Source organism: Crinia signifera, chromosome 9 (genome assembly GCF_055691185.1).
Source record: "Crinia signifera chromosome 9, ASM5569118v1, whole genome shotgun sequence".
Classification (NCBI taxonomy): domain Eukaryota; kingdom Metazoa; phylum Chordata; class Amphibia; order Anura; family Myobatrachidae; genus Crinia; species Crinia signifera.
In genome coordinates this window covers 152613455-152640752 of record NC_139225.1, presented here as the reverse complement: position 1 = coordinate 152640752, position 27298 = coordinate 152613455, and the positions used below count along the sequence as shown (strand labels likewise).

At 44.6% G+C, this 27298-nt stretch overlaps 1 protein-coding gene and 1 long non-coding RNA gene across 2 annotated transcripts in view; one reads left to right on the top strand and one right to left on the bottom strand.

Moving 5' to 3' along the window:
* LOC146036347 (saoe class I histocompatibility antigen, A alpha chain-like) overlaps window positions 1-27298 on the top strand; it is a 243857-nt gene that overhangs the window by 153629 nt on the left and 62930 nt on the right. The window lies entirely within an intron of this gene.
* Window positions 4529-8023, bottom strand: LOC146036350 (uncharacterized). The gene is made up of 4 exons (XR_014460802.1): window positions 7632-8023; window positions 7253-7330; window positions 5936-6052; window positions 4529-4582 (listed from the first exon to the last, which is right to left on the bottom strand). It is a non-coding gene; the product is annotated as an uncharacterized LOC146036350 (long non-coding RNA).

The window sequence follows — 27298 nt, the reverse complement described above, 5'->3', positions numbered from 1 at the left end:
GAGCGGTATCGAGCGTGCCATGTACGTAAAGCACGGACCCATTGCAGCACGCTCCCTTCTCCCGGCGCTTCGGTCGCAATAGCAAATAGGACGCAAGCCCAGCCAGTACCGTAGCCAGTTAGCTATAACTCCGTGATTCCCTCCGTGGCCTGGCCACGTGTCTGCACGGCTTTTGGCGCCATTTCCTAAGCTCCCGAGTGAAACTCGCTCGAGCGGTATCGAGCGTGCCATGTACGTAAAGCACGGACCCATTGCAGCACGCTCCCTTCTCCCGGCGCTTCGGTCGCAATAGCAAATAGGACGCAAGCCCAGCCAGTACCGTAGCCAGTTTGCTGTAACTCCGTGATTCCCTCCGTGGCCTGGCCACGTGTCTGCACGGCTTTTGGCGCCATTTCGTAAGCTCCCGAGTGAAACTCGCTCGAGCGGTATCCAGCGTGCCATGTACGTAAAGCACGGACCCCTTGCAGCACGCTCCCTTCTCCCGGCGCTTCGGTCGCAATAGCAAATAGGACGCAAGCCCAGCCAGTACCGTAGCCAGGTGGCTTTCCTGGGACGCCCAGGAGTCTGCTTTCCCACGAGTCTGAAAGACACTTGCAAATGAGACTCATCTGCAAATGAATTTACCTGCAAATGAGACTCACTTGCGAATGTGACTCACTTACAAAGGAGACTCATTTGCAAAGGAAAGGAGAGTCACTTGCAAATGAGACGCACTAGAAGCTTATTTATTATTTTGGGTTGGGGTGGAGTCAAACACTGTGGTTGAACCATTGTAAATAATTTTTTGAAACTGTTTAACATACTGTAGCATTTTTTATTGCAGTGATACACATGATTTTAAAATGGCTGACTTTGGTACTGTAGTGCTCTGGCTGTTCAGCCTGACTAGACGTTGGACATAAAAGTTTAAACTGTTGTGAACATGATTAGATGTTATTGTATTTTAACCATAATGTACAGTATTGTGCTTAACATGCTTTCCTGTTTACTGTACACAATTTAATGTTTTATTATATTTTTTTGTAGACAAACAACAATGAGCGTACCAAGTGGAACCTTCTATGGAAAACGCAGTGCACGTCCCACCAAAAGACAATTGTCTTTGGCTGCAATGGCTCCGCAACATCCACCCAAAAAGACAAAGAAGAATGCCCAAAAAGAGAATGTACCTGTGAAGCCAAGGAAAAATGCCAAGGCCAAGAATGGTTGTTTGCAACTCTTTGGTGGTGTTTTGAATCAAGTTAACAATGTGCAGTTATTTATTGCAGATAATGAAGCTGGCCCATCCCAGAAGGAGACTCAAGTGGCTGGATATGTACCAGTGCTCAGCATGGATCAAACCCTGGTACAGGCGGTGGGTAATGAAGCTGGCCCATCCCAGAAGGAGACTGAAGTGCCTGAACATGTGCCAGTGCTCAGCATGGCTGAAACCCTGTTACAGACAGTGGGTAATAATGTAAATGAAGATTGTTTGGTTTTAAATTTTGTTTCAAACCCAGGTCAGCAAATACATTCTTCACCAAGAAGAAAGCTTGATTTTGCCAATCTTTCTGGAGCAAAAGAATTGGGGAAGATGACGGACAACCTGCAAGATGACCATGGAGCACAGGACCTTCAAGCGAAGGTACATCGGCTGGAGATAGAAAATGCTGTGCTGAAAAATGCCTTGAAGGACACCATCGGATCAATGCAGGATGCCCTCATCGAATCAGTGAAGGACGCCCTCATCGAAGCGGTGAAGGACGCCATCGGCAACGCAATGAAGAAACACACACCACAAACGCATGGAGTAGATGTGCCTGTATGTCACATTGAGGATGGACCTGGCAGACTGGGTGCAATCTGCGAATTGGAAGGATCGGGTGCACTCTGCGAATTGGAAGGATCGGGTGAAGTGGATGCATTTGGCGAACTGGATGCACTCGGCGAACTCTGTGAATTGGATGGACCAGGCGAAGTGGATGCATTCGGCGAACTGGATGCACTCTGCGAAGTGGATGCTGGCGGCGAGGTGGATGCACCCGGTGAAGTGGATGCACCCGGTGAAGTGGACAGCAGAATGGACTTCAACACACATGAACAACTGTCTTCACCAGCACATCCAGTGGTGAACTTTGATGAAGTAACTTTGCAGCTTCCTCGACAACCCATTCAGTGCAGCACCCCTGCAGTGTTGAAACCCAGGGAAATTCATGGTCCTCTTCTGCCCGATATTCCCCTTACTGACATCACGGCAGAAACTGAGAACGTGCTTTATGGAAAAGCAGATCAAAAACTCAACAGATATGCACAATTTCTTTTCCAAGAGCATGTGCCATTTGAAGTCTATTTGACATGGGCAAATCGTGTCAACTACTATGGCAAGGCTGGGAAATTTGCACTGCCAAGTAATTTGACCAAAGACATCATTACAAGATGTGGCAAAAAGATTGTACTTCAGGAGCACCATAAAACCAAGATAGTCAATACAATCAATGGACTACTACGGATGAAGAGGTTAACACCGTGGGTCCGTCTCAATCATTTACCACCTTTACCACCATTGCCTACAGTAACACCATTGCCCAGAGTTTGTCCTCTCTTGTACACAACTTGGTGATGAACTTCAACCACACCATACGGTACAGTATTTCCTTTTACCCATCTATTTTCCGTGTGTGTGTCACTGTTCCTAACCCCCTGCAAAAATAAACCTACTGTACTGTACAGTAAAACAAAACATAATAAAAATAAAAACATAAAAAATCAAAAATAATATTAAAAAAATACAAAAAGCAAAAAGAAAAAAAAATAATAAAAAGAAAAAAAAAGGAGTGTGTGATGTTAGCATTGTTTTTTTCCTCTGTGCTGTACTGCATCTTGTTACCTCTTCCCCCACTGATTCGACTGTACTGTATCCCTAGTATACCATGTGCTGTCAATAAAAGTGTTTCTTTCCAGTTGCAGCTGAGTCCATTTTGGCGCTGTGCATCCAACATCTGCTATTTTCCTTCACCGATCTGTCCTCTGTGTGTGTCAGTGTTACAAACTACTGTACCCCCACAAAAAAAGGATAAAAAAATACAACCCCCCCACACACCCCCACACACCTCACCCCACCCTACAGTACAGTATTTCTCTTCACTGGTCTGTTTACCATGTGTGTGTGATGCTGTTCCTACACACCCACCCCAAACAAATATAAAAAAAATATATATACTGTATACAAAAAGCAAAAAAAAAAAAAATTAATAAAAAGAAAAAAAAAAAAGGAGTGTGTGATGTTAGCATTGTTTTTTTCCTCTGTGCTGTACTGCATCTTGTTACCTCTTCCCCCACTGATTCGACTGTACTGTATCCCTAGTATACCATGTGCTGTCAATAAAAGTGTTTCTTTCCAGTTGCAGCTGAGTCCATTTTGGCGCCGTGCATCCAACATCTGCTATTTTCCTTCACCGATCTGTCCTCTGTGTGTGTCAGTGTTACAAACTACTGTACCCCCACAAAAAAAGGATAAAAAAATACAACCCCCCCACACACCCCCACACACCTCACCCCACCCTACAGTACAGTATTTCTCTTCACTGGTCTGTTTACCATGTGTGTGTGATGCTGTTCCTACACACCCACCCCAAACAAATATAAAAAATATATATATACTGTATACAAAAAGCAAAAATAAAAAAAATTAATAAAAAGAAAAAAAAAAAGGAGTGTGTGATGTTAGCATTGTTTTTTTCCTCTGTGCTGTACTGCATCTTGTTACCTCTTCCCCCACTGATTCGACTGTACTGTATCCCTAGTATACCATGTGCTGTCAATAAAAGTGTTTCTTTCCAGTTGCAGCTGAGTCCATTTTGGCGCCGTGCATCCAACATCTGCTATTTTCCTTCACCGATCTGTCCTCTGTGTGTGTCAGTGTTACAAACTACTGTACCCCCACAAAAAAAGGATAAAAAAATACAACCCCCCCACACACCCCCACACACCTCACCCCACCCTACAGTACAGTATTTCTCTTCACTGGTCTGTTTACCATGTGTGTGTGATGCTGTTCCTACACACCCACCCCAAACAATTATAAAAAAAATATATATACTGTATACAAAAAGCAAAAATAAAAAAAATTAATAAAAAGAAAAAAAAAAAGGAGTGTGTGATGTTAGCATTGTTTTTTTCCTCTGTGCTGTACTGCATCTTGTTACCTCTTCCCCACTGATTCGACTGTATCTCTTGTCATCCCTCTGCTTGCTGTCAATAAAAGTGTACTGTAATTGACCACCCTGTCCCCCCCTTAAAAAATAAAAAAATTATAATTAAAAAATTGATGTTGTTCGTGTTTGTTTGTACAGTATCTTTACAGTATCTTTTGTATTGTTCGTTACTCTACAGTACAGTACCTCGTTTCCCTTTCCCCACTGATTGTATCCCAAATCATCTTCCGTTAATAAAGAAAGAGCCAAAACTACAGTATTGAACGTTTGTAACTTTATTAAAAAAAAAAAAAAAAAAAACTAAAGCTGGCGGAAGGCGCCAATAAATAATTGGTCCACCAATTGGTGGAGAACCATTTCAATGTTCAATAAGGTCCTCCTGAGGTTTTCTGTGGGGGGAAAAAAGGGATACTGTAGTACAGTATTACGATACAGTAACTAAAACCCTACTTTAAGATAAATACAGTAACTGTAGAAACATATACTGTACTGTACTGTAGTAGAATTTGACGGCAGATACTGTAAGAACCATTTGCCCCATCTAGTCTGGCCCTTATTTATCCTTCAGGTCATCTTAACCCTTTTTAATCCTTATTTCTTTGTAAGGATATTCATAAGCCTATCCCAAGCATGTTTAAAATGTTCTACCGTCTTAGGGGGATATTCAATCTCCGTTGAGCATCTCCCGTGGGGGAGATGCTCGACGGGCCCTATTCAATGCTGTCTTCCCCGACAGCATTGAACAGGGTTTCCTGCCAGAACAAGCCCGACATCTCTAGCTGTCGGGCTCGTTCTGCCGAGAACAGCCGGGAAGTGACGAGCTGCCGGCTGCAGCTTGTCACTTCCCGGCCGCAACTCGTGGCCACGCCCCCTTCTCGACGCTCGGCGGCCGGGACATTGAATCCCGACTGCCGAGCTCCAGGCGAGCTCACCGAGAACGGGACAGGGGCACGGCTGTCGCGCTAGCTCGACAGCCGTGCCCCTAACATTGAATACCCCCCTTGGCCTCTACCACCTCTGATGGGAGGCTATTCCACTTATCCACTACCCTTTCTGTGAAGTAATTCTTTCTAACATTTGACCTGTACAGTACATTTTATTAATTTTATTTTGAATATTCCCTATCTTACCCCTCGATATTGTAAGATAGGGAATATTAAAAATAAAATTAATAAAAGTTACATTTTAATAAACATTTTTTCAGTGCGTTCCCCCAGACAGCCTTTTCCTTCTCCTGCCTTGAAACATGTACCTAATGCTGTAGGGAACAGCACCCCTGTACTTGATTAAAATCTGGGGTCTACCTAACCTGTTTAAATCAGGGAATAATCAAATTAATAGGTTGTGCGAGCATGCACTAACTCAACACGGAGTAACCCCCCTTACCTGTACAGTACCTACAGTACCTCCCTCCAGTTTCAGTGCATGTCCTCATGTTCTACAGTATAACTTCTTTTCGTGTGAAGAAAATTTCCCTACTTACTACAGTATGTTCAAACCCTTGATACAGTATATTTAAAGATTTCTATCATGTACCCCCTTTCCCTTCTCTGTTCCCTCTTCTTTTTTCGGCTACTGATTCCTCTCCCTATGCAACTAAGCATCTGACTAGCCTTCATCATTGCTTTGCTACTGTACTATTGCTTTCCTGCCTTTAAGTCATTTGAAATAATGACTCCTACTGTACAGTACTGTATATCCCTTTCCAGCATGGTGAAGAGAAACAGTGCAGTATGATTTACCTCTAGACAATGGGTCCTCTGGGGGAGTTTGGCTGTCCCACACAGCTCTGCACACCATATGCACCATATGGTGAAATATGGGCCACAGGGCACGCAGCCTTTCACGGTCAAGGTTACCTGTGAAAAAAGCAAAGGAAAAAAATGTAGGTTAAAGTACTGTATTGTACTGTACAGTATTCAGGACACATGTTCAGTAATGTGTACTGATAATACAGAAAATCAACGAATCAATAAATCTATGCTTTTATTATATTCTGTTTTCCTGACTGCTGCTATTATTGCTGCAGATGACTTTAGCTTGTTGCACAATGTACTGTACTATTCACTGCGTATGAGGCCTTCCCTTTGCGCTAAACAGTTATAATACAGTATGTCAGAAACTGCAGCCATTTTGTTGAACCATGACTTGCATAATAACATTATAAAATGGCTGATCATTCAGAACAGTGCTATAAAAGTGATTTGTTATAGAGAATTGTTTTTGGTTTTAGAAGCTTACAGTAAGAATGTGATGTTGACAGTATAATGTAGCAAGGACAGAAAGCTACTGTACAGTAGTCTCCACAAACTGAATAATATGGGAACAAGGCCACACATGCGTAGACCCACAAGGCCACTGAAGTTGGGTGTTGGGTTAATTATGACATCATGATTGAAAGCAGAGCTTTCCAATAAGACTCAATGCTTATGAGTAATTAATTAATTAATGTGATTAAGGCTTAAATATCAGAGTTATAGAAGGAGGGGGAAGGCAGTTGAGGAAGAACCAGCAAGCACGGGGGGCTGGAGGTAATTATGAAGGAGGTTTAATCATGGCTGATCACTGTCCTTGAAAGGTGTCCATTTTGATTTGATTTAGAATTACTGTTTAAGTATTAGCTAGTCAGTTTTATGTTTCTTGTGTTAGTCTGCATTTGCAAATACCTGTAATGAAGCTATTCTTTAAATAAAGCATTGTCATACATTTTATAACAAGGTTGTGTGGGTGTGCAATCATTTCAGCGTTGCCGTTATATTTAAAGGTAATAAGGTAAATAAATACAACTTTGGGTTATCAATCATATCTAATCTTATCAGATAAATATCTGCGTTATCAGTACTGTACAGTAAATGACAGTTGCACCACAATTATGGTAAACAAAATCTATTCTGGCCTTAGCATCTGGATGTGTCACGGCCGTCGTGCTGGGAGGAGAGCGGAAGTCGTATGGATAGTATAAACCATGTACAGTAGTTTCCTGTCAGTGCCCCCATTGTCTGTGCATCACCCCTGCTGTCTCTGTCCCAGATGAAATCAGAGTACTGTACAGTACTTACCAGCTGCCAATGGCCTGGAGGGGGATGGCTCAGTGGTCCTGCGGCGGCGGTGGCGGAGGGTCGTCTGGGTGGGTGGAACTGCGGAAAAGAACAGAAAAAGAGGTTAGTTTGAAACATACTGTACTGTACAGTATCCAGAACACATACAGTATTCAGTAGTGTAACCGTGACAATTGCAACACAATTCTGGTCACCTACAGTAAATGTATTCTGGACGCGGCTTCTGGATGTGTCACGGTCGCTGCGCTGGCAGGAGAGGTTAGGTCATACAGACTGTTTGGCACCTGTTTCCTGTCAGTGTCCCCGTTGTCTATGTACAGTATCACCCCTGCCGTCTGTCCCAGATGAAATCAGGAGTAATGTACAGTACAGTACTTACCAGCTGTTGATGGGCCGGAGGGAGAGGGTGCACTGCTTCTGCGGCGTCGGGGGCGGAGGGTCATATGGGTGGTGGGGACGCTTTGGGATGTTGTAACTGTAAATAAAAAGACTAAATAAACATACAGTAGAGTAAATGGTTGGACCCCAGTTGTTATACGGTACAAATACTGTAACAGGCCTTTGTTCACTAACATGCCAACTGTATACAGTACTTGGGACACACGGCCATCTACTGTACTGAGGCTGGAGGAATAGAAATTCTGTACTGAATTACTGTAGAGTACTACTGTATGTTACAGGGTGGACCTACACGTACAGTACAGTACTTTCCGGAACACGTGGCGGGAGCCCTGATGTTATACAGTCCAATACTTACAATCCGCGCTGGTTCCCGTCTGCTGCTGCTGCTGCTGCGGCGGCCCCTCCCGGGCGTCCAGGGCGGTGGGGACAGTTTCAGACACTGCAACAGAAAAAAAGACAAAATACAGTAAACATTCAGTACAGTAATGTACTGTACTGGACCATACAGTACTGTAGATACTGTACTGTATGTTTTACTTAAGTCAACCAACTGAACTGTAGTGGACAATATCTACAGTAACTTGTAACTAATGAGTTACAAGTTACTGTAGATACCGTCCCGTACAGTTCAGTTGGTTGAACTTGATGGACTACAGTAACTTCTTTTTTTTCAGCCTGAATTACTGCACAACAGTACAGGTAGAGTACTACTGTATGTTACAGGGTGGACCTACACGTACAGTACAGTACTTTCCGGAACACGTGGCGGGAGCCCTGATGTTATACAGTCCAATACTTACAATCCGCGCTGGTTCCCGTCTGCTGCTGCTGCGGCTGCTGCTGCGGCGGCCCCTCCCGGGCGTCCAGGGCGGTGGGGACAGTTTCAGACACTGCAACAGAAAAAAAGACAAAATACAGTAAACATTCAGTACAGTAATGTACTGTACTGGACCATACAGTACTGTAGATACTGTACTGTATGTTTTACTTAAGTCAACCAACTGAACTGTAGTGGACAATATCTACAGTAACTTGTAACTAATGAGTTACAAGTTACTGTAGATACCGTCCCGTACAGTTCAGTTGGTTGAACTTGATGGACTACAGTAACTTCTTTTTTTTCAGCCTGAATTACTGCACAACAGTACAGGTAGAGTACTACTGTATGTTACAGGGTGGACCTACACGTACAGTACTTTCCGGTACACGTGGCGGGAGCCCTGATGTTATACAGTCCAATACTTACAATCCGCGCTGGTTCCCGGCTGCTGCTGCTGCGGCCCCACCCGGGCGTCCAGGGCGGTGGGGACAGTTTCAGACACTGCAACAGAAAAAAAAGACAAAATACAGTAAAGATACTGTACCATACAGTAAATGGTATAAGGTACACCAGGTGTTATACCGCATGGCACACATGTGGGTCCCACAAGTGTTATAGGGTTCACATGGTGGTCCCACAGGTGTTACGCAGTACACATGTCGGGCCCACAAGTACAGTATGATATTATTCAGCACACATGGCGGGAACACTGGTGTTCTACAGTACAATACTTACCATCCGCGCTGGTTCCCGGCGTCTCCCACTCCTCCGCTTCCTCTTCCTCTGTGTCAATGACCAGGCGTCCTGTGTGTAAAAGAGACAGTATCAAGTAGTGTCAAATAAGCAAATAATGTAATACAGTAACAGTAATACAGTATTACTGTATACTGTAGGAAAATAGTGAGCGTAACAATAACAATGATTACCACTATCTGAGCTGTCGCTGCTCTGCTGCTGCTCCTGGGTGGTGGGGCAGCTTTCAGCTGGCGCAACTAAAAGAAAAAGACAAAATACAGTAAATATTCAGTACAGTAATGTACTGTACTGGACCATACAGTACTGTAGATACTGTACTGTATGTTTTACTTAAGTCAACCAACTGAACTGTAGTGGACAGTATCTACAGTAACTTGTAACTAATGAGTTACAAGTTACTGTAGATACCGTCCCGTAAAGTTCAGTTGGTTGAACTTGATGGACTACAGTAACTTCTTTTTTTCAGCCTGAATTACTGCACAACAGTACAGGTAGAGTACTACTGTATGTTACAGGGTGGACCTACACGTACAGTACAGTACTTTCCGGAACACGTGGCGGGAGCCCTGATGTTATACAGTCCAATACTTACAATCCGCGCTGGTTCCCGTCTGCTGCTGCTGCTGCTGCGGCGGCCCCTCCCGGGCGTCCAGGGCGGTGGGGACAGTTTCAGACACTGCAACAGAAAAAAAGACAAAATACAGTAAACATTCAGTACAGTAATGTACTGTACTGGACCATACAGTACTGTAGATACTGTACTGTATGTTTTACTTAAGTCAACCAACTGAACTGTAGTGGACAGTATCTACAGTAACTTGTAACTAATGAGTTACAAGTTACTGTAGATACCGTCCCGTAAAGTTCAGTTGGTTGAACTTGATGGACTACAGTAACTTCTTTTTTTCAGCCTGAATTACTGCACAACAGTACAGGTAGAGTACTACTGTATGTTACAGGGTGGACCTACACGTACAGTACAGTACTTTCCGGAACACGTGGCGGGAGCCCTGATGTTATACAGTCCAATACTTACAATCCGCGCTGGTTCCCGTCTGCTGCTGCTGCTGCTGCGGCGGCCCCTCCCGGGCGTCCAGGGCGGTGGGGACAGTTTCAGACACTGCAACAGAAAAAAAGACAAAATACAGTAAACATTCAGTACAGTAATGTACTGTACTGGACCATACAGTACTGTAGATACTGTACTGTATGTTTTACTTAAGTCAACCAACTGAACTGTAGTGGACAGTATCTACAGTAACTTGTAACTAATGAGTTACAAGTTACTGTAGATACCGTCCCGTACAGTTCAGTTGGTTGAACTTGATGGACTACAGTAACTTCTTTTTTTCAGCCTGAATTACTGCACAACAGTACAGGTAGAGTACTACTGTATGTTACAGGGTGGACCTACACGTACAGTACAGTACTTTCCGGAACACGTGGCGGGAGCCCTGATGTTATACAGTCCAATACTTACAATCCGCGCTGGTTCCCGTCTGCTGCTGCTGCTGCGGCGGCCCCTCCCGGGCGTCCAGGGCGGTGGGGACAGTTTCAGACACTGCAACAGAAAAAAAGACAAAATACAGTAAACATTCAGTACAGTAATGTACTGTACTGGACCATACAGTACTGTAGATACTGTACTGTATGTTTTACTTAAGTCAACCAACTGAACTGTAGTGGACAGTATCTACAGTAACTTGTAACTAATGAGTTACAAGTTACTGTAGATACCGTCCCGTACAGTTCAGTTGGTTGAACTTGATGGACTACAGTAACTTCTTTTTTTCAGCCTGAATTACTGCACAACAGTACAGGTAGAGTACTACTGTATGTTACAGGGTGGACCTACACGTACAGTACAGTACTTTCCGGAACACGTGGCGGGAGCCCTGATGTTATACAGTCCAATACTTACAATCCGCGCTGGTTCCCGTCTGCTGCTGCTGCTGCGGCGGCCCCTCCCGGGCGTCCAGGGCGGTGGGGACAGTTTCAGACACTGCAACAGAAAAAAAGACAAAATACAGTAAACATTCAGTACAGTAATGTACTGTACTGGACCATACAGTACTGTAGATACTGTACTGTATGTTTTACTTAAGTCAACCAACTGAACTGTAGTGGACAGTATCTACAGTAACTTGTAACTAATGAGTTACAAGTTACTGTAGATACCGTCCCGTACAGTTCAGTTGGTTGAACTTGATGGACTACAGTAACTTCTTTTTTTCAGCCTGAATTACTGCACAACAGTACAGGTAGAGTACTACTGTATGTTACAGGGTGGACCTACACGTACAGTACAGTACTTTCCGGAACACGTGGCGGGAGCCCTGATGTTATACAGTCCAATACTTACAATCCGCGCTGGTTCCCGTCTGCTGCTGCTGCGGCGGCCCCTCCCGGGCGTCCAGGGCGGTGGGGACAGTTTCAGACACTGCAACAGAAAAAAAGACAAAATACAGTAAACATTCAGTACAGTAATGTACTGTACTGGACCATACAGTACTGTAGATACTGTACTGTATGTTTTACTTAAGTCAACCAACTGAACTGTAGTGGACAGTATCTACAGTAACTTGTAACTAATGAGTTACAAGTTACTGTAGATACCGTCCCGTAAAGTTCAGTTGTTTGAACTTGATGGACTACAGTAACTTCTTTTTTTCAGCCTGAATTACTGCACAACAGTACAGGTAGAGTACTACTGTATGTTACAGGGTGGACCTACACGTACAGTACAGTACTTTCCGGAACACGTGGCGGGAGCCCTGATGTTATACAGTCCAATACTTACAATCCGCGCTGGTTCCCGTCTGCTGCTGCTGCTGCGGCGGCCCCTCCTGGGCGTCCAGGGCGGTGGGGACAGTTTCAGACACTGCAACAGAAAAAAAGACAAAATACAGTAAACATTCAGTACAGTAATGTACTGTACTGGACCATACAGTACTGTAGATACTGTACTGTATGTTTTACTTAAGTCAACCAACTGAACTGTAGTGGACAGTATCTACAGTAACTTGTAACTAATGAGTTACAAGTTACTGTAGATACCGTCCCGTAAAGTTCAGTTGGTTGAACTTGATGGACTACAGTAACTTCTTTTTTTCAGCCTGAATTACTGCACAACAGTACAGGTAGAGTACTACTGTATGTTACAGGGTGGACCTACACGTACAGTACAGTACTTTCCGGAACACGTGGCGGGAGCCCTGATGTTATACAGTCCAATACTTACAATCCGCGCTGGTTCCCGTCTGCTGCTGCTGCTGCGGCGGCCCCTCCTGGGCGTCCAGGGCGGTGGGGACAGTTTCAGACACTGCAACAGAAAAAAAGACAAAATACAGTAAACATTCAGTACAGTAATGTACTGTACTGGACCATACAGTACTGTAGATACTGTACTGTATGTTTTACTTAAGTCAACCAACTGAACTGTAGTGGACAGTATCTACAGTAACTTGTAACTAATGAGTTACAAGTTACTGTAGATACCGTCCCGTACAGTTCAGTTGGTTGAACTTGATGGACTACAGTAACTTCTTTTTTTCAGCCTGAATTACTGCACAACAGTACAGGTAGAGTACTACTGTATGTTACAGGGTGGACCTACACGTACAGTACAGTACTTTCCGGAACACGTGGCGGGAGCCCTGATGTTATACAGTCCAATACTTACAATCCGCGCTGGTTCCCGTCTGCTGCTGCTGCTGCTGCGGCGGCCCCTCCCGGGCGTCCAGGGCGGTGGGGACAGTTTCAGACACTGCAACAGAAAAAAAGACAAAATACAGTAAACATTCAGTACAGTAATGTACTGTACTGGACCATACAGTACTGTAGATACTGTACTGTATGTTTTACTTAAGTCAACCAACTGAACTGTAGTGGACAGTATCTACAGTAACTTGTAACTAATGAGTTACAAGTTACTGTAGATACTGTCCCGTACAGTTCAGTTGGTTGAACTTGATGGACTACAGTAACTTCTTTGGACCCCAGATGGTATAAGGTACACCAGGTGTTATACCGCATGGCACACATGTGGGTCCCACAAGTGTTATAGGGTTCACATGGTGGTCCCACAGGTGTTACGCAGTACACATGTCGGGCCCACAAGTATGATATTATTCGGCACACATGGCGGGAACATGGGAACACTGGTGTTATACAGTCCAATACAGTACTTACCATCTGTGCTGTGTCCTGCCTCCTCCTCCGGGGTGGTGCTGCTCTCCTCCTCGGAAGTGGGTGCGCGCGAACGCCGCCGCGGGCTCCGTTGACTTGGTGGGACTGTGGAAAAGCAAACCAAAAATAGGAAATTTTGTAACACACCTGTATTGTATGTGTTACAGTATGACACCACATGCATACTGTACATTACTGTACCTCCCAACATGACCTATTTCAGGAGGGAAAAAATGCTCTGTTGCTTGACTTCCATGCCAGTGGCAGTTGCAGGACTGCAGCAGAGTCCAAAGATCAGATAGGGTAGACCCACCAACTGCCACCCCAAACACCACAGTCCAGGACTCATTGTGTGGCTCCCCTATTTGAACTTTGGACAATGGTGCAGTTCCGCCTCTGCAACTGGCACTGGCAAGGAAGTCCAGGAGCAGTATGCCACATGTTTTAAAGTCAAAATCCATCTTTGTGTATACAGCAGGATACAGTACTGTATACAGTATGCACTGCAATGTACAGTACAGTACTGTACTTACAATGGTGTTGGTGCCTCTCCAGCGGCGTCATCCTGCTGATACCTGTAAAAATACAGTATACAGTATACAGTTACAGTATACAGTACCCATGAAAAAATGCACGCAAATATTGTACAACATGGCAATGAGAATGTAAGGACATGTAATGACCCATGGCAACAGGCATGTACTGTACTGTAATGACCACATTGAAAACAAATATCGTATGCAATCCCTCGTGCCAACCAACTACTGTAGCATGTAATCAGCCCATGGCAACAGGCATGTACAGTAAAGACCACATTGAAAACAAATACTGTAGGCAATCCCTCGTGCCAAACAACTACTGTAGCATGACAACATTGCAAACAAATACTGTTGGAAATCCTGTGCCAACTACAGAATCATGTAATCACCCCATGGCAACAGGCATGTAATGACCACCATGAAAACAAAATGCTGTAGGAAATCTCTGGTGACAACTACTGTAGCAGGTAGGTGACAACTACTGTAGCAGGTAATCACCCCATGGCAACAGGCATGTAATGAACACATTGAAAACAAATACTGTAGGAAACTACTGTAGCATGTGGCAAAAGGCATGTAACGACCACATTGAAAACAAATGCCGGCCCTAGGCATAGGTAAATTAGGCAAATTTCTAGGGCGTTTGGAATGCCTAGGGGCACCAGCAGCTAGGCATAAAATGATATGCAGCATGCCTATAATCTGTATGTGACTGAGGCTGTATCTGCATACAGTATGAAATAGTGTACTCATGGAAATCACTGTAACATACTGTACTGTACTGTAGCATTCCATATGCAGGTACAGCCAGCTTCTGGACCACATTGAAAACAAATGCTGTAGGAAATCACCCATGGCAACAAGCATGTACTGTACAGCATAGTTGCCTACCCTCCTGCAATCTGCAGGAAACTCCCTGAAATACTGTAGCAGCAATCTCCCTCATTAGTCTAGCAATCTCCCTCATTTCACCTAACCCCCGCAAGTGGGACTCAGACGCACGGCGCCATATTGGCGTACTGTATAATACTTACATTCCCTTAGGGAGTCCAGCAGTTGGGGGTCCCGACGGACCAGGTCGCTCCATCTGCGCTGGAGGGCCCTCACTGTTCTCTCCCTCCTGAAGCGCACCCTGATGGCTTGGCTAGCCTCCTGGTATGCCTCCACCACCTCTCTGTTGGTCACCAGGGGCCTGTCCCGCCAAGCAACCAGGATGAGGAGCTCTCCGCGCCTGAAGGGCCTCGCTCTCCTCGCTCTGCGTGGTGCAGCCATCTTTTATTATCTTGATAATAAAAATGGCGCCCTGATCACGTGCGTCCTGTGCGGAACAAGCGTCGCATTCTGCGCGCCTGCCATTGAGTAGTTTATCACATAAAAATGGCGCCCTGATCACGTGCGACATGGCAATCAGTTCCTACAGTAACTGTGAATTTACTGTACTGTACATGCTTGTCTTAAAAACATGACAGGTACTGTACAGCACAGCAATGTATACAGTAGCAGCTGAATGACCACTGAAAAACTGTACAGTACAGTACTTCTGTAGTTTCACGGCGCCACTATGGCGCCATGCGTCTGAGTACCCTTGCGGGGCTCGGTGGCTCGCTACGCTCGCCACGCTATTTAAAATCCACTCCATGCCAACATGGATAGTGGGGTTATGAACTAACCATGTTGGCATGGTGTTAAGTTACAGTACTTTTTTTGACATATTTTGTGGCGAGCGTAAAACCTGTGAAACTACAGACATTGTATCACTTCAACGAGCTTACTAAATCTACAGTTCCACTGTATACTGTACATGACTGTAACCGTACTGTGTGCAAAAGTAAAATGATCCCTATACGAATCAGTAACTTACTGTGAATGTCATAACACCAAAATGTGGCCACCGTTAGAACATACTGTATACTGAGACGCATTAGCGTCCGTGCCGCTCCAGTATAGTACAAGTACAGACGCTCAAGCGCCCATGCAAATTTAGACGCCAAGAGAGCCTTATTGGTAACCGGAATTTTTTATGTGTGTTAAAACTACAATACTGTACTAACCAAAGGCCAGCACCTGTCAAAAAAAACCAATGAGACGTACAATACAGTACAGTATAATTTAATGTAATGATTGTGTACGCAATGCAATGTAATTTTATTTATTAGTGTGTACACTATCTATAGAACAGTACAACTTGCTGGACACAGCACAATAGTAGTAAAGTACTTTACTGTAGTACCCTGCCATAATAACAACTCAGACGCAAAAGCATCTCATTACTGGAACGTCTGTGCAACTGGGTCGCAAGAGCGTCCGTCAGAGACGCTCCTTCGTGTTAAACAAAGGCAGCGCCTCTCCGCCCGCATCAGCATGATCCTCTCCTTCAAAGAGATGGGATCATGCTCGTGCCGGTGGTGTGAGAGAGGCGCTGACTAGGCTTGCCAGGGACAATAAATTATTTACTTTAGTTCCTGCGCTTCATGCACGCGCTGCAGCATAAATTTTACGCATGCGCAAAGAGGTTTTCAAAAGTGACATCTGGTGGATGATCACTGGTATTGCACTCATCCGGAGACGCCACGGCGAATCGCCAAGCATTTAAAATGTATTGCGATGGCGGGCGCCATGGCGAGCTGGCGAAACTCTCGCCATAGGTAGCCAAGATGGGACCTGCCCCATCTGTATACTGGTCATATCCTCATGTGTCTTATTACATTATACTGTCCTGTACTCAGTGGTGTAACAATGGGAGAGAGGATCTGGGGAAGAGAGGTGACACCACACATTATATACACTGTATATACCTGTATCACATTTATATTACACCCCATCATACATCCCTATCAGTTATACTGGTCATTTCCTCATGTGTCTCATTACATTATACTGTCCTGTACTCAGTGGTGTAACAATGGGAGAGAGGATCTGGGGAAGAGAGGTGACACCACACATTATATACACTGTATATACCTGTATCTCATTTATATTACACCCATCATACATCCCTATCAGTTATACTGGTCATTTCCTCATGTGTCTCATTACATTATACTGTCCTGTACTCAGTGGTGTAACAATGGGAGAGAGGATCTGGGGAAGAGAGAGGACACCACACATTATATACACTGTATCTATATACCTGTATCACATTTATATTACACCCCATCATACATCCCTATCAGTTATACTGGTCATTACCTCATGTGTCTCATTACATTATACTGTCCTGTACTCAGTGGTGTAACAATGGGAGAGAGGATCTGGGAAAGAGAGGTGACACCACACATTATATACACTGGATCTATATACCTGTATCACATTTATATTACACCCATCATACATCCCTTTCAGTTATACTAGTCATATCCTCATGTGTCTCATTACATTATACTGTCCTGTACTCAGTGGTGTAACAATGGGAGAGAGGATCTGGGGAAGAGAGGTGACACCACACATTATATACACTGTATCTATATACCTGTATCACATTTATATTACACCCATCATACATCCCTATCAGTTATACTGGTCATTTCCTCATGTGTCTCATTACATTATACTGTCCTGTACTCAGTGGTGTAACAATGGGAGAGAGGATATGTGGAAGAGAGGTGACACCACACATTATATACACTGTATATACCTGTATCACATTTATATTACACCCCATCATACATCCCTATCAGTTATACTGGTCATTTCCTCATGTGTCTCATTACATTATACTGTCCTGTACTCAGTGGTTCAACAATGGGAGAGAGGATCTGGGGAAGAGAGGTGACACCACACATTATATACACTGTATATACCTGTATCACATTTATATTACACCCATCATACATCCCCATCAGTTATACTGGTCATATCCTCCTGTGTCTCATTACATTATACTGTCCTGTACTCAGTGGTGTAACAATGGGAGAGAGGATGTGGGGAAGAGAGGTGACACCACACATTATATACACTGTATATACCTGTATCACATTTATATTACACCCCATCATACATCCCTATCAGTTATACTGGTCATTTCCTCATGTGTCTCATTACATTATACTGTCCTGTACTCAGTAGTGTAACAGTGGGAGAGAGGATCTGGGGAAGAGAGGTGACACCACACATTATATACACTGTATATACCTGTATCACATTTATATTACACCCATCATACTTCCCTATCAGTTATACTGGTCATATCCTCATGTGTCTCATGACATTATACTGTCCTGTACTCAGTGGTGTAACAATGGGAGAGAGGATCTGTGGAAGAGAGGTGACACCACACATTATATACACTGTATCTATATACCTGTATCACATTTATATTACACCCATCATACATCCCTATCAGTTATACTGGTGATTTCCTCATGTGTCTCATTACATTATACTGTCCTGTACTCAGTGGTGTAACAATGGGAGAGAGGATCTGGGGAAGAGAGGTGACACCACACATTATATACACTGTATCTATATACCTGTATCACATTTATATTACACCCCATCATACATCCCTATCAGTTATACTGGTCATATCCTCATGTGTCTCATTACATTATACTGTCCTGTACTCAGTGGTGTAACAATGGGAGAGAGGATCTGGGGAAGAGAGGTGACACCACACATTATATACACTGTATATACCTGTATCACATTTATATTACACCCATCATACATCCCTATCAGTTATACTGGTCATTTCCTCATGTGTCTCATTACATTATACTGTCCTGTACCCAGTGGTGTAACAATGGGAGAGAGGATCTGGGGAAGAGAGGTAACACCACACATTATATATACTGCATATACCTGTATCACATTTATATTACACCCTATCATACATCCCTATCAGTTATACTGGTCATTTCCTCATGTGTCTCATTACATTATACTGTCCTGTACTCAGTGGTGTAATAATGGGAGAGAGGATCTGGGGAAGAGAGGTGACACCATACATTATATACACTGTATCTATATACCTGTATCACATTTATATTACACCCTATCATACATCCCTATCAGTTATACTGGTCATTTCCTCATGTGTCTCATTACAATATACTGTCCTGTACTCAGTGATGTAACAATGGGAGAGAGGATCTGGGGAAGAGAGGTGACACCACACATTATATACACTGTATATACCTGTATCACATTTATATTACACTCCATCATACATCCCTATCAGTTATACTGGTCATATCCTCATATGTCTCATTACATTATACTGTCCTGTACTCAGTGGTGTAACAATGGGAGAGAGGATCTGGGGAAGAGAGGTGACACCACACATTATATACACTGTATATACCTGTATCACATTTATATTACACCCATCATACATCCCTATCAGTTATACTGGTCATATCCTCATGTGTCTCATTACATTATACTGTCCTGTACTCAGTGGTGTAACAATGGGAGAGAGGATCTGGGGAAGAGAGGTGACACCACACATTATATACACTGTATCTATATACCTGTATCACATTTATATTACACCCATCATACATCCCTATCAGTTATACTGGTCATATCCTCATGTGTCTCATTACATTATACTGTCCTGTACTCAGTGGTGTAACAATGGGAGAGAGGATCTGGGGAAGAGAGGTGACACCACACATTATATGCACTGTATCTATATACCTTTATCACATTTATATTACACCCATCATACAGATGGGTCAGGTCCCATCTTTGCAGGGGATGGCGCTGGCGTCGCCAGCCGCCATCCCCCGCCAGCGCCATGGCGATGGTGAGAAGGGGGCGCACGCGCACAAGAGGGCGCGCGCGTCCCCTTCCGACGGCGCTTCCATCAGTTCCCCGGGTCCCCGCCGGCTTGCCGGCGGTAACCCGGGGTCCCCGCCGCCTGCCCGCACCCCCCACTAACCCCCCCTAACCCTGTCCGTCTCCCTGAGGTGGAGACGGACAGGGTTTCCGTCGCGCTAGCGACGGAGACTGAGACGCGCGTGCGCGTGAGACGCACGTGCGTCTCAGTCTCCTCGCTGGCGAGGCTGCTGGCGGGTCGCCAGCGCGTACGTTCTGGCGACCCGCCAGCAAGGATGGGTACAGTAACATACTGTACATCCCTATCCGTTATACTGGTCAAATCCTCATGTGTCTCATTACATTACACTGTCCTGTACTCAGTGGTGTAACAATGGGAGAGAGGATCTGGGGAAGAGAGGTGACACCACACATTATATACACTATATCTATATACCTGTATCACATTTATATTACACCCATCATACATCCCTATCAGTTATACTGGTCATATCCTCATGTGTCTCATTACATTATACTGTCCTGTACTCAGTGGTGTAACAATGGGAGAGAGGATCTGGGGAAGAGAGGTGACACCACACATTATATACACTGTATCTATATACCTGTATCACATTTATATTACACCCATCATACATCCCTATCAGTTATACTGGTCATATCCTCATGTGTCTCATTACATTATACTGTCCTGTACTCAGTGGTGTAACAATGGGAGAGAGGATCTGGGGAAGAGAGGTGACACCACACATTATATACACTGTATATACCTGTATCACATTTATATTACACCCCATCATACATCCCTATCAGTTATACTGGTCATATCATCATGTGTCTCATTACATTATACTGTCCTTTACTCAGTGGTGTAACAATGGGAGAGAGGATCTGGGGAAGAGAGGTGACATCACACAATATATACACTGTATATACCTGTATCACATTTATATTACACCCATCATACATCCCTATCAGTTATACTGGTAATTTCCTCATGTGTCTCGTTACATTATACTGTCCTGTACTCAGTGATGTAACACTGGGAGAGAGGGTCTGGGGAAGAGAGGTGACACCACACATTATATGCACTGTATCTATATACTGTACCTTTATCACATTTATATTACACCCATCATACAGATGGGTCAGGTCCCATCTTTGCAGGGGATGGCGCTTCCGTCGCCAGCCGCCATCCCCCGCCAGCGCCATGGCGATGGTGAGAAGGGGACGCACGCGCACGAGAGGGCGCGCGCGTCCCCTTCCGACGGCGCTTCCATCAGTTCCCCGGGTCCCCGCCGCCTGCCCGCACCCCCCACTAACCCCCCCTAACCCTGTCCGTCTCCCTGAGGCGGAGACGGACAGGGTTTCCGTCGCGCTAGCGACGGAGACTGAGACGCGCGTGCGCGTGAGACGCACGTGCGTCTCAGTCTCCTCGCTGGCGAGGCTGCTGGCGGGTCGCCAGCGCGTACGTTCTGGCGACCCGCCAGCAAGGATGGGTACAGTAACATACTGTACATCCCTATCCGTTATACTGGTCAAATCCTCATGTGTCTCATTACATTACACTGTCCTGTACTCAGTGGTGTAACAATGGGAGAGAGGATCTGGGGAAGAGAGGTGACACCACACATTATATACACTGTATATACCTGTATCACATTTATATTACACCCCATCATACATCCCTATCAGTTATACTGGTCATTTCCTCATGTGTCTCATTACATTATACTGTCCTGTACTCAGTGGTGTAACAATGGGAGAGAGGATCTAGGGAAGAGAGGTGACACCACACATTATATACACTGTATATACCTGTATCACATTTATATTACACCCATCATACATCCCTATCAGTTATACTGGTCATATCCTCATGTGTCTCATTACATTATACCAGGGTTGTCCAAAAGGGATTGGCCCTGTACTGACCAGTCTGGGACCGGTGCTCCCTATATCAGGGGCCCCTTACATATAACATCAGGCCATGAATGACTGCACTATAAGTAGTACTATTACCCATCCTCATAGTGGGATTGGCCCTGTACTGACCAGTCTGGGGCCGGTGTTCTTTATATCAGGGGCCCCTTACATATAACATCAGGCCATGAATGACTGCACTATAAGTAGGGGCTATTACCCATCCTCATAGTGGGATTGGCCCTGTACTGACCAGTCTGGGGCTGGTGTTCCCTATATCAGGGGCCCCTTACATCTAACATCAGGCCATGAATGACTGCACTATAAGTAGGGGCTATTACCATCCTCATAGTGAGATTGGCCCTGTACTGACCAGTCTGGGGCTGGTGTTCTCTATATCAGGGGCCCCTTACATATAACATCAGGCCATGAATGACCGCACTATAAGTAGGGCTATTACCCATCCTCATAGTGGGATTGGCCCTGTACTGACCAGTCTGGGGCCGGTGTTCCCTATATCAGGGGCCCCTTACATATAACATCAGGCCATGAATGACTGCACTATAAGTAGGGGCTATTACCCTTCCTCGTAGTGGGATTGGCCCTGTACTGAACAGTCTGGGGCCGGTGTTCCCTATATCAGGGTCCCCATCATATAACATCAGGCCATGAATGACTGCACTATAAGTAGGGGCTATTACCCATCATCATAGTGGGATTGGCCCTGTACTGACTAGTCTGGGGCCGGTGTTCCCTATATCAGGGGCCCCTTACATATAACATCAGGCCATGAATGACTGCACTATAAGTAGGGCTATTACCCATCCTCATAGTGGGATTGGCCCTGTACTGACCAGTCTGGGGCCGGTGTTCTCTATATCAGGGGCCCCTTACATATAACACCAGGCCATGAATGACTGCACTATAAGTAGGGCTATTACCCATCCTCATAGTGGTATTGGCCCTGTACTGACCAGTCTGGGGCTGGTGTTCCCTATATCAGGGGCCCCTTACATATAACATCAGGCCATGAATGACTGCACTATAAGTAGGGGCTATTACCCATCCTCATAGTGGGATTGGCCCTGTACTGACCAGTCTGGGGCTGGTGTTCCCTATATCAGGGGCCCCTTACATATAACATCAGGCCATGAATGACTGCACTATAAGTAGGGCTATTACCCATCCTCGTAGTGGGATTGGCCCTGTACTGACCAGTCTGGGGCTGGTGTTCCCTATATCAGGGGCCCCTTACATATAACATCAGGCCATGAATGACTGCACTATAAGTAGGGCTATTACCCATCCTAATAGTGGGATTGGCCCTGTACTGACCAGTCTGGGGCCGGTGTTCTCTATATCAGGGGCCCCTTACATATAACATCAGGCCATGAATGACTGCACTATAAGTAGGGCTATTACCCATCCTCATAGTGGGATTGGCCCTGTACTGACCAGTCTGGGGCCGGTGTTCTCTATATCAGGGGCCCCTTACATATAACACCAGGCCATGAATGACTGCACTATAAGTAGGGCTATTACCCATCCTCATAGTGGGATTGGCCCTGTACTGACCAGTCTGGGGCTGGTGTTCCCTATATCAGGGGCCCCTTACATATAACACCAGGCCATGAATGACTGCACTATAAGTAGGGGCTATTACCCATCCTCATAGTGGGATTGGCCCTGTACTGACCAGTCTGGGGCTGGTGTTCCCTATATCAGGGGCCCCTTACATATAACACCAGGTGTCCCCTATATCAGGGGCCCCTTACATATAACATCAGGCAATGAATAACTGCACTATAAATAGGGGCTATTACCCATCCTCATAGTGGGATTGGCCCTGTACTGACCAGTCTGAGGCCGGTGTTCTCTATATCAGGGGCCCCTTACATACAACATCAGGCCATGAATGACTGCACTATAAGTAGGGCTATTACCCATCCTCATAGTGGGATTGGCCCTGTACTGACCAGTCTGGGGCTGGTGTTCCCTATATCAGGGGCCCCTTACATATAACACCAGGTGTCCCCTATATCAGGGGCCCCTTACATATAACATCAGGCAATGAATAACTGCACTATAAATAGGGGCTATTACCCATCCTCATAGTGGGATTGGCCCTGTACTGACCAGTCTGAGGCCGGTGTTCTCTATATCAGGGGCCCCTTACATACAACATCAGGCCATGAATGACTGCACTATAAGTAGGGCTATTACCCATCCTCATAGTGGGATTGGCCCTGTACTGACCAGTCTGGGGCTTGTGTTCCATATATCAGGGGCCCCTTACATCTAACATCAGGCCATGAATGACTGCACTATAAGTAGGGCTATTACCCATCCTCATAGTGGTGTTAATGACGATTAAATATGACCAAAGAAACAATAAGTGAAAAGCGCAGGTTACGTATTATGTCCGTAACCAGCGTACCCTTTATACCTAGCTACGTGCGAACAAAGCGTTAGCGCAGCGTAGCATACCTTTTATAGTGTATTGTACACCAAAGAACCAGTACTATATCAAAAGATCCTTTCGCAGTACTCAGACTCTAATCTGCGGATATACCTTTAAGGACAGAGTCCGTAATATACCTTATCGCTATGCGAATAAACAGACACAACCACGGTATAGAAGTAAGGAGATAGGAACTCCTTAAAAAGATGTATTTAAGTCCCTAACGGACAACAGGGGGTTACAGGAATAGAAAATATAGATATAACAAATGATACAAAGTCTAACAATGGGTATAATAAACAGGCTCTACTAGGGGAAGAAAATACAGATACAGGATACAATCAGCCAACAATACAATAAGAATAAATACCGTGAATGCAACCGTTTACCGTCTCCTCATCAAATATGCGCAGCGCAGTCCGGTCAGAGCTCGCTATCGTTCAGGGTTGAACTATAGCCCGGTCGTAGGTCAGGGAAAGGAAGATGTGCCGAAGTGACCAAGGCCGCCCTGGGTCACCTATCTTATAGGGTCAGAAGGGGGAGGTCAAAGGCCATTCCTATTGGTCGGGGGTCGTATGTCAGGTTCTCTGTGATTGGGGGGTAACATGATGCACCTGGTTTGAATGGGTGCAGGGGAGTGAACTTTTCGAGTTCTTTGTTTGTTGGTTTCGTCGTCAGGGGTTGTAAAAGCAGTAGAAACCAGTTACATCTGGATTCCTTTGTTATACCTTTTTTCAACAGAAACTGTCCTGGGAATATGGAATATGTCCATAACTATCGGGCCGTGTATATTGCGAAATATTCGCAATGACCAGAATACTGCGCATAAGATACGGAACGGAACGGTACTAAACACTATACAGACAGATGTATGCAATGCTAACTAAGCTATGTGTGGCGTTCTAAACCTTTAACTATATTTTATTTAGTGTCAGTATGTTCTTATGAATTTATGTGTAATAGTATGGCTACGCTTCTGGTCCACTTTGTCACACAGACTCGGGTATGGAAACTTTATTAGCGCAACTCTGCGAACCAAAATGGCGGCCATACTATCCTAAAATGGCGTGTATGCAACTCGACTTTCACAGTCCACCCTTTAACAGTAAATATAAAACTGTTACAATACAAAACATTTTAAACAACAATACAGAAATTCATAATCCTAACAGAGAAATTGGGATCCGTAAATTAAACATATAAGGGGAGTAAACCATCTGCTCTTGGCCGATCCAGGATCATTGATAAACGATGGGCCGCATTTATCGAACAATCTACTCAGGGTCACGAAGGATAATATACAATTTTTGGGATAAAAATAAAAACAGGGGTGGTTACAACATATACACGTTCACAAATATGGTTTCTTTAAAGGGAGGTGGTTTCGATTCTAGGGTCATATACCAAACCCTGGTCTTCCTCTGCATCTCTCGTTCTTACACTCATGATTTCTGTACGTTTTGTCTTTCCCCGGGTCACCACCTTTAAACATTTGAACAATAGCACAAAGACTATGATGGCTCCACCGATACAGAGAAGGAGTTTTCCTATGCTAGCTATGATCCCTTGCGCCCATTCTCCTAAACCAGAGAACCAGTGCATGGGATTCAGCCAGGTGGTCCATTCACTAACTTTGCTACCTATTTCTGCCAGGTTAATATTGTGTTCCCTTCTAAATTCCCATTTGAGCTGAAGAATCTCATCCATCCGATGATCAATGATTTCTTCTGGGTCTTCAGTATTGTTGGTGATATATGTACAACACTTCACCCCAAACTGTGTAGAGAGGGTGACACAATATCCTCCTGTCATAGCTGTCAGATAGTTCAACACCATCCGATGTTGGACTAGCTCTCTTTTATACGCTTGTAACTCCTTCCCAGTGTATCTAAAAGTGTCATCATAAATCTCAGTGATGTTATCTACCAAGCTGGCTAATGCTTGTATATATTTAAAATTTATGACTCCTCTGGCGGTATGGGTGATATCTAATGCGATGAGGAGTTGGATACCGAACGACTCGTGTATCATTTCAGAAGCTAGGGGTTCTTTCTTAATTGTTAAATCCCTTTTGTGGATTTGATCATAGTGGGTATGAGTGTAAGGAGGAGGTATACCTCTGTGTATGCTCACCATCTCATCATGTGTGAGGGTCATCACTTCAGGTAACACTCTACCTAGATAACAAATTCCAACGTAGTTCATGGAGAGCCATTTGTACGCCCTTCTACCACAAATATAATAAACGTTGTCAGGGAGGAAATAAGGGACAGAGTATTTCATAATTTTATCACACATTATCCATAAGAACATTCCTGTCCCCTGCTCCCTGACTTGTTCCTCACAGGTTTCCGGCTGTAGGGTCATATTACAGTAGCCGGCTGATACTCTGCCGGCCATCATTTTACTTTTCTTCACCGTGTAGACATATTTATAATATCTCCCACTAGTGCGGATCTTTAACAGTAATTCTTTATCAATAGGCTCTCCATCTGGACGCTGGGAGTAAGTTATTGTCTGGTTGTGCCATGTCACTTCCCAAGTACCAATCGTTCTGGAACTCGAGAAGTTCATACATACCAGGGACTTATCCACTTGGTATGGGTGTAATCTAAGACTAGGGGACCTGGTATACAGGTATCTCTTATCCAGTGGCCTCCCTTTATTTAATACGCTTATCTCTGAAATATTAAGCGGGTATGGGACTAGGCCTACACTACTCTTTTTATGTAGTACTTGTGAACACACCCAGCATTCTGTTTGGTTTAAGACCTTACCCACTAGTGAGTGGTAATCACTCAAAGGATGTCGGCCTGTAGTTGCTTTACTTGTCGACTGACATCGCTGGATGCATTCTTCTTCCATTTTCGGTTGACAATATCTACAGATACAGTACTCACCAGACAATAACTCATCACATAGCCCTTGAACTACGTTTTCCTCATACCTTTTACCTTCTCCTGTTATGGGTAAAGTATCAAGCTGATTTTGGGATTTTACTCCACCCATATCTGGGTCCATTATTACACTGTCAGGACTCCGCTCCGATCGCTCTAGAATGTGGCAGCCACCGAGTATCCTTGAATGAGGAAGAGGAAACAGGAAGACAACAAAGAAATAGATGTACAACTGTGAACCTGTTGCTTGGAGTCCTTCCATCATCTCTACCAGGGGAC